The 9,093-nt window shown below is 45.8% G+C and overlaps 1 long non-coding RNA gene across 1 annotated transcript; it reads left to right on the forward strand.

The window, feature by feature from the left end:
- Positions 1–6,735: 6,735 nt before the first annotated feature.
- Positions 6,736–8,680, forward strand: LOC111764882 (uncharacterized). Its single transcript, XR_011647491.1, has 3 exons — positions 6,736–6,872; positions 7,050–7,163; positions 8,231–8,680. It is a non-coding gene; the product is annotated as an uncharacterized lncRNA (long non-coding RNA).
- The last annotated feature ends 413 nt before the right edge of the window (positions 8,681–9,093 follow it).

Raw genomic sequence — 9,093 nt, forward strand, 5'->3', positions numbered from 1 at the left:
ACAATTGGGAACACCATGGTACATAATACATTGGATAGATCTATTCCATAATTTACCACCATAGTGGCCCCATCAATTATCATTTATACTATAGTGGCCATGATAAATTTCCATTGCTATGGTGCCTCCACCTCTGTCTTTTCCTTCCCACAACAGTGCCTGCATCCTCTCACTGGCCAAATCTCCTTCTCTTCCTCTACCCTCAAAGTTCCCCTCTTGTCTACCCACTGCTGCCTGTATAACATGCCATCCCTTCTCTTGACTCATTCTCTTCCCTTAAACTACTGTCTAAAGTAAGACTCTTTTTGATTGTAAATGACAGAAAACTTTTATTGGCTTAAACAAAAAGGGTAATTTATTGGTTTACTTAAAAGTTAAGAAGTATATTAGATGTACTGTAGCTGCTATAACAAATGTCCACAAATGTGGTAGTTTAAAACAATAGAGGTTTATTCTCTTACATTTCTGGTATTAGAAATCTGAAAACAGGGTATTGGCAGGGTCATGTTCTTTCCAGACGCTCTAGAGAAGACTCTATTTTTGCCTCTTCCAGCTTCTTAGCTTGATGCCACATTATCTAATCTCTGCCTCCATCTTCACATCTCCTTCTCTTCTGCCTTTCTCTTATAAGAATACCACATGACTGCATTTAGGCCTCATATGGATAATACAGGATAAGCTCCTCCTTTCAAGATCCTTAACTTAATTACATCTTTTGTTTTAAAAGACAAAATTCACAGGTTCCAGTGAATTGGTGTGGATATCTGTAGTAGTTTGATATGGTTCATGAATTCCAAAAATAGATATTGGATTATGTTTGTAAACTGGTCTGTACCTGGGCATGATTAAATTATGATTAAGGCTTTGATTGGACCATGTCAGTAGGGTGTTGAGTCCCTGCCCCTTGGTGGGTGGGGACTCACAGATAAAAGACATGGCAAAGGACAGAGTTGGAGTTTTTGATGCTGGAGTTTTGAGCTAAAGTCCTGGGAAGTAAGCACACAGAGGAGCTTGGTTGTGAGGAAAGAGAAAAGGCCCCAGGAAGAGAAATAAGTCATTCACCTTATAGTCTACAGCTGGCCTTGTGGAGATAGCAGAGGAGCTGACCCCAGAGAGAAGCAAACCCTGGAAAGAGAGGAACCTAGGAAGCCTGAACCCTCACAGACCTCAGCAGCCATCTTGCTCCAACATGTGGCAACAGACTTTGGTGAGGGAAATAACTTATGCTTTTTGACTTGGTAACTGTGGGCTTCTACCCCAAAAAAGACCCTTTTTAAAAGTCAACAGATTTGGGAAACGGACTTTGGCCCAGTGGTTAGGGCGTCCGTCTACCACATGGGAGGTCCGCGGTTCAAACCCGGGGCCTCCTTGACCCATGTGGAGCTGGCCCATGCGCAGTGCTGATGAGCGCAAGGAGTGCCACGCCACGGCAGGGGTGTCCCCTGCGTAGGGGAGCCCCACGCACAAGGAGTGCACCCGTAAGGAGAGCCGCCCAGCGCGAAAGAAAGTGCAGCCTGCCGAGGAATGGCGCTGCCCACAATTCCCGTGCCGCTGACGACAACAGAAGCGGACAAAGAAGCAAGACGCAGCAAAAAGACACAGAAAACAGACAACCGGGGGAGGGGAGGGGAATTAAATAAATTTAAAAATAAATAAATAAATAAATCTTAAAAAAAAAAAGTCAACAGATTTCTGGTATTTTGCATCAGCACCCTTTTGACTAACTAATACAGATTTTGGAAGGCCATTTTTCAGCCTTTCACAAAGGATAAATGTGGCTTTTGATGCAGCTAGGTACAGGAGCCCAGATAATGTTACCTCACTTCCTGTCAGATCTGGAGGGTCTGCAAAGTTAGTGAGGAGGCAGTGATGGACATCAGGAGAGAGGTTGGTCTTTTATATTTGAGGTCCACTGACCTCAAGTAAGTAAGCTCCATTTTCCTGGCACTCCAGAGCTCTTCTTGGACTTGGAAGCACACACTGATTCCACTAGGAATAGAACACGCAGAGAGTCTCTTTCTCTCTCCTTAGTCCCAGCCCCTTTCCTGTAGCCCTCCAGCCAATAATACTAGGGCAGTGGCTGAGGTTAATGCCCTAGGGAAAAAGCAAGCAAATATAGCCTAATCTAGTGGGGACTCAAGGTTTTAAAAGTCCACACAGTACAGGTAAAAACCCTTGGGTTTTACATATATACATAATAAGAAGAAAGGTGGGGAGAAGAAGGTAGACTGGTTGAGGACCTTGGGACCTGGGGAACAACACAGTGGTGAATTCCCTGAGTTTTCTTTTGCTCATATAGCTTGGAGCTTGGAGCTCATGAAGCTTGGAGATTAAGACACTGCCAGCCTAGAAATGCCCATGGACAAACAACAACAACAAAACAAAAAGCCAACAAAAGTAAAAGAAAAAAAGCTCTAGCAAAAGGACCAGGAAAGAGGCAGCCTTGTAAGATGGAAAACTTTTAGATAATAACTTTCAGATAATAATCACTTTATTCCATCCAAACACCACAGAAAAATCTGTGGCTCCATCCCCACCCATGCCAGCAAAAGTTGAATGTGAAGCCAAGACTTCCAGTCTTGCTGGACTGAAATGAGGTGCCCCAAACCCCTTGCTAGGAGGTTTCAGAAAAGAATGAGGGAAGCGGATTTGGCTCAACAGATAGAGCGTCCGCCTACAACATGGGAGGTCCAGGGTTCAAACTCAGGGCCTCCTGACCCATGTGATGAGCTGGCCCATGCGCAGTGCTGATGCACGCAAGGAGTGCTGGGCCACACAGGGGTATCCCCACGTGCAAGGAGTGCACCCCATAAGGAGAGCTGACCAGTGCGAAAAAAGTACAGCCTGCCCAGGAGTGGTGCTGCACACATGGAGAGCTGATGCAGCAAGATGATGCAACTAAAAGAGATGCAGATTCACAGTGCCAATGACAAGAATATAAGCAGACACAGAAGAACACACAGCGAATGGACACAGAGAGCAGACAGCTGGGGGGGGGGGGTGGCGGGGAAGGGAAGAGAAATAAATAAAAAATAAATCTTAAAAAAAAAGAAAAGAATGAGTAACTATTGAGATGGAGAGCTGCCATTTGGCTCACCAGATGGCAAGAGTCCAGAATCTAGCAGCTGACCTTTAGTGAGAAGGCATCTCCAATGATGTTTTGATTTGGACATTTTCACAGCTTTGGAATGGTAAGCTTTTTTAATAATAAATTCCTTTTATGTAAGCCAATCCATTTCTGGTAGTTTACATTAGCAGCCTTAGTAAACTAAAACACTACTTTTGTTTCCAATTGGGAAAAGGAAGGAAAGAAAGAGAGAGATGGCTCTGAGTCCCCCAAAAAAGTCAGGAGGTCATCAGAGGGCTTGTGCTTATGCATGCCTCAGCAGGGTCCCAGAGACAGCCAAAGTAGATACAACCCCAGGTACTGGTTCTCCTGAGGGCTACAGAGCCCCACAGGTTCTTTGGTCATGGCAGATGGCTCTGGAGTTCAGGGCCCTACTTTGGAGTTTGTGTTTCTGAGTATGATGGAGTCAGACTCATATGTGACCTTTCTATACAAGCCTCTTCTACCACTTTTACTGGACCTGTGGTTGACACTGGGGTTGGTGTATACTCAGGAGACCTGAATCTCTGGACTGTGCATGTGACAGCCAGGCCCTGAGCCTCAGCAGACTTGCAACTCCTACCCTCCTACCTATTGGACTTACCTGGACAGCTAACAGGGAGGTGAAGAAGGTCAACCACCTCACCAGGGAGCCAAGAGTGCCTACAACTGCAAGCAGGAGAATTGCATCCATCATCCATGTGGAATCTAAGCCCCCTCTCGATATAGAGTTGGAGGGGACATAAGCTTCCCAGGGTCCACAGGATCAAGGAGTAGAGTATGGACTAGAGTGGACTTACTGATATCTACTATGGAACTATTGTGATTAGTAATGGAAGAAATTATAGCATTGATGTGGAGAAAGTGACCACGGTAGCTGCTGAGGGTAGGGAAAGGGAAGAAGAGATATGACGTGGGAGCATTTTCATGACTTGGAGTTGTCCTGGGTGGTACTGCAGGGACAGATGCTAGACATTGTATGTCCCACCATGGCCCACTGGGTGGACTGGGGGAGAGTGTAAACTACAAGGTAAACCATTATTCATATGGTACAGCAGTGTTCCAAAATGTATTCACCAAATGCAATGAATGTTCCACGATGATGAAAGAGGTTGTTGATGTGGGAGGAGTGGGGCATATATTGGGATCTCTTATATATTTTGGATGTAAGATTTAAAAAAAAAGAAAGAGAAAGAGAAAGAGAAAGAGGAAGACAGAAAAAGAGAGAAGGAAATAAGGAAAGAGAGTGAGGCAGAAAAGGAGGAAAGGAAAAAGAGGAAAAAAGGGAGGGAGGAAGGGAGGAAGAAGAAAGACATGCTGACACATCTCCACCCACTCCCACTCAGATGCTTTCCTTTTCCCTACATTACATCCCCCATGCACAGCCTGACAATGTTCTCCCGCAGACTCACCCAATGCAAATGTACTCCTCTGTGACTTCGAGGAGGGACCAGAACATCACGCTGAACCTTGGGCTTTGGCCAGAGAACTTTCTGCTCAGCACTGGCCTGGTGGCTACACCAGAGTCTTCAAGGCCAGGAGAAGGCAGAAGTGGATCAGCTTCTTTACTGGCCACCATTACTAATCTCTTCTCTCTTCACCATCATCAATCTCTTGAGGCCCTTGGGGGCAGAGGAAGACAGGAGAGCAGTCAAGGCCATTTGAGCCTGAGAAGGGGCCAGGCTGGTTTGGGGCTTCAGGGGTTTTCTGGTCTTTGGGTGTCCTGCTCTCCAGATGGCTCATCACTGGGTGCCCTGGGCACCAGAGTTTCAGTCACGGTGAAAGAGTTAGCCCTGTGCCCCAGATCCTCTGTCCTCATCAGGGAAGATCATTGTCAAATGTCTTGGTTTAATGTTCCTAATGCTCCTTTCTTCTAGTGTCTTACAGCATGAGTGTATAAACATGTGCTGAGAAAGGGACCATGCTGATCTTGTACTTAGCTGGTTTTCCTTACACTCTTCCAAGTCAGCACATAGAGAGCATGTCATCTTTATTGCTTTTATTGAGTTCAGTGTGATGAGTTTCTGGAATTCTATATTCCCCTGTAACCACCACCCAAAACAAGATACGGACTGTAGCAGTTTGATATGATTATGAATTCCAAAAATAGATATTGGATTATGTTTGTAATCTAGTCTGTACCTGGGCATGATTAAGTTATTATTAGGGCTTTGATTGGGCCACATCATTAGGGCACAAATAAAAGCCATGACAAAGGACAGAGTTGAGGGTTTTTGACACTGGAGTTTTGATGTTGGAGTTTGATGCTGAAGCCTTAAGCTGTAGCCCTGGGAAGTAAGCTCACAGAGGAAAGGGAAGCAAGCCCCAGGAAGAGAGGAACCTGAGCCCAGGAAGTAGCAAGCCCTGGAAACAGAGGAACCCTGAACCCAGAGAGAAGCAAGACCATGGAAGAGAGGAACTCAGGAAGCCTGAACCCTCACCGACGTCTGCAGTCATCTTGCTCCAACACGTGAAAATAGACTTTGGTGAGGGAAGAAGTAACTTATGCTTATGGCCTGGTATCTGTAAGTTCCTACCCCAAATAAATATTCTTTATAAAAACCAACCCATTTCTGATATTTTGTATCAGCACCCCTTTGACTGACTAATACACAGGCCATTCGTCTTTGTTTCTTTGTGCTGTTTGCAGGCAACTGCACTGTTACTCCCACCCTCCATGTAAAATCTATTCTGATGGCCCTTACTAGAGATTTGTCTTCTCTGTTTTAATTTTTTTTTTTTTTAATAAATAGAATCATCCTGTATGTACTCCTTTATTCACTTAGCATGTTTTGGGATTCATCTGTTATTGTGTCAGTCATTTGTTCACTTTTATTACTGAGTAGAATTTCATTATAAGGATATGCCCCTATTTCTTTGATGAGTCCCCTGTTGGTGGCCATTTGGATTATTCCCAGTTTTGACCTATTTCGAATAAAGCTGCTGTGACCATTCCTTTTTTCTGGATGTGTTTGCATTGCTCTCATGTAAATATTGAGCAATAGAATTGCTGAGTTACAGGGTAGATGTTGGTTTACCTGTATCAGAAAATGCAAACTACTTTCCAAAGTGCTTCTACTGTTTAACCTGCCCACCAGCAGTGTATAAGGTTCCAGCTGATCTATGTCCTCGACAATATTTAGTATAGGCAGCAATTTTATTTAGACATTCTCACAGGTTGCAGGGTTATCTCATTGTAGTATTCATTTTCATTTCCTTCATGAATAATTATGTGGGGCATCTTTTCTGTGCTTCTTAGACATTACTCAATCTCCTTTGGGGAAGTACCTGTTTAAAAACTGTACTCGGAGCTCTTTCTAATTCTTATTTGCCTTCATTGTTTGATTGGACTTAAATGCACATAACGGAATTCTCTACTGATGGAGTTTTAGATGGTGTCAATTTTGTTTTAAACAATTAGACAGAAATGACTAACTTTATACACATCTATGCCAGTGGCTGGGTATTTCCAGTGTTCTGCCTTTGCTGCCAAGGTTTAGGCATATCTGACAGGACAGAATAGACATGTGCACGTTCACTGAAAATGGCCACAGCTGTTGGGAGCCATGTTGGTGCATGAGTCACAGCTGCCCTTATGACATCATTGTCCTCTCCCTCCTCCACTCTTGCTGCCACAGCTGTGGCTGGAGGAGAGCAGACCTGAGGGGATGGAAACATCTAGCTCCTAACCATGGGCTATTTAGGGGATTGCAGACCTGAAAGGATTTGAAACATCTGTTAAGAAGTCATGGGCCTTCGATGTTGTGTAAGAAACAGCCAGTCCACCAACGTAGCAGGCAGGGAAGGGCAGATTTCCATTGTTAGCAAGGAGGGACATTCCTGTCTCTGGACAAATAAGGAGCCTGAGCATGTGGGAGAAGTGTCACCAGGTTGTACAGAGAACAATCTTACCCACACTATTCTCCCCAAACTTTGATTACAGAGGGATGGAAATGTGTGCCAAGTCATTGTAGAAGATGTGGATCAACAAGTAAAGTACAAAGAGAAAGAGGTGGAAAAAAACCCACCAAAGCCTCCAGCCCCAAAACCACCAAAGGTAGGTCACTGAGGGCCCGCAAGGTGGTTGGGGACCCCTGACCTGTGATATCTCTGACCCTAGATATCCAGCAGTGATGGGTAGTCTTCTCTGTGGCCCATAGCATAGGGTGATGGGGGAATTTAAATGCCTCGCCAGGACACATCTGTGAGTGCGAGGTGGTACTACTGAGGATTACACAAGAGCAACCATCATGGGCTGAGAGTGTCTAGGTAAACCATAATGAATGGTTGCCCTTTGCAGAGCTGGAATGAATAAGGATGGACTCATCTTTGGCTACCCTCTCTCCCATTTCCTTCTCAGTCTGAGAAATGCGGGTGGTTGAGATATGGAGAGTTATGTGTGTGGAGAAGAAGCCCCCAAAAGTGAGAACCAGACCACAGAAGACTGAGGAGGGGAGTGTGAGAGTTGTGTTTGAGGCATGTATGGCCAACTAAAGGGAAACCTGAGTCTAGAACTGTGTGGCAATGTGTGTGCATATGCATACATGCATATGTGTGCATGTTGACAGAAGTTTAAGGTGCAAGCATCAAAAGAAAAGGAAGTGAGAAGCTGGTGAGGAAAATCCCAAACTGAGTGGAGCACTCACATCAGGAATACTATGAGGTGATTAAAAGGAAGAGCAGTTTGTGGATTTGAGCTGGAGTCAGAGATGAGAGGGAAGGGGGAAAAAGGGATGCAATTTTCCCGTAAGAGGGTGGGGTCTCATGTGAAGAGATAGGATTTCCATTGGGGGGTGGGGAGGGACGACAAGCTCAGACCAACATGGTAACCTTGCACCTTAGATTATGGCATACGACCCCAGACTGGACACCAGGTCCACATAAGTCTGGATGAGGTAAAAAAGGCAGCTGAACCTTTTTGACAGATAAATTCACTGAGGGTCAAGATAATGTGTCCACAGCCATTTTCTGGAGAGTGGCAGAGGCAGGACATCCAGAGCTCCTAAATGTCAGAAGAAGGGAAATCATTGGAAAATCGGGTCCCCTTTCTGGCAAATTCTGGGGATAAAGAGGGAGATGAACATTATCTGAGTGTCCCTTCTTTTTCCTTGAATCCCTTTAAAGCCAAAGAAAGCCTCTAACGAAGACCCGGCTGCCAGAAAGATCCAGGCCTGGTGGCGGGGCACTCTGGTGCGCCGCACGCTGCTGCATGCGGCCCTCAGGGCCTGGATCATTCAGTGCTGGTGGAGGCTGGTGCTGGCGAAGCTGTTGGAGAAGAAGCGGCAGGCAGCACTGATTCGCTATGCACAGCAGGAATGGGCAGTGGTCAAGCTGCAATCCTGGGTGCGCATGTGGATCATCCGCCGGTGCTATTGCCGCTTGCTCAACGCTACCCTTGCCATCCAAGCCCATTGGCGTTGGCATAATTGCCACACCCGGGGCTTTCTCCAGGGAAACTATGAAATCACAGCAACTCAGCTGGGACTGGAGCTTGAAATCTTTCTAGGTTCACAGATTTGTCGGATTACAGACTGCATCCCCTTTCCAATAAAGAACTGACCAGGTCTGCTCTAACTCTGTGTCACCAGATCTCTGTCTCACAAGCAGCAGGAGGCCCCTGCCTCAGTGAGAGGACAGGGAAAATGATGACAGACACTTGCCATCTCCTAGGACTCATGAGATGCTCTGAGGAATCAGCAGGGGTGACTGGGATCCTGAGGGAAGGGGATAGTGTGACCCTGTCCTGGAGGGGCACAACCTGTGTTTGAGGAGCAATGTCTGCCAGAGGCAGGAGAGTTGGGGGTGCAAGGTCAACTGAGTCAACTCTTAAGGACTCTCATCCATTTGCAGCCCATGCAAAAAGTGCCTTTAATGTCAGGCAACGTGGAGACAGGTTGGGACTGTTGGCAGGAACTAGCCTATCTGGTCTCATGTCTCAGTTATGCTTCTTCCTACCTGAACCCACAGGAACTGGTTTAAGATGAGCC

The sequence above is a fragment of the Dasypus novemcinctus genome, chromosome 26, assembly GCF_030445035.2.
Source record: "Dasypus novemcinctus isolate mDasNov1 chromosome 26, mDasNov1.1.hap2, whole genome shotgun sequence".
Classification (NCBI taxonomy): Eukaryota; Metazoa; Chordata; class Mammalia; order Cingulata; family Dasypodidae; genus Dasypus; species Dasypus novemcinctus.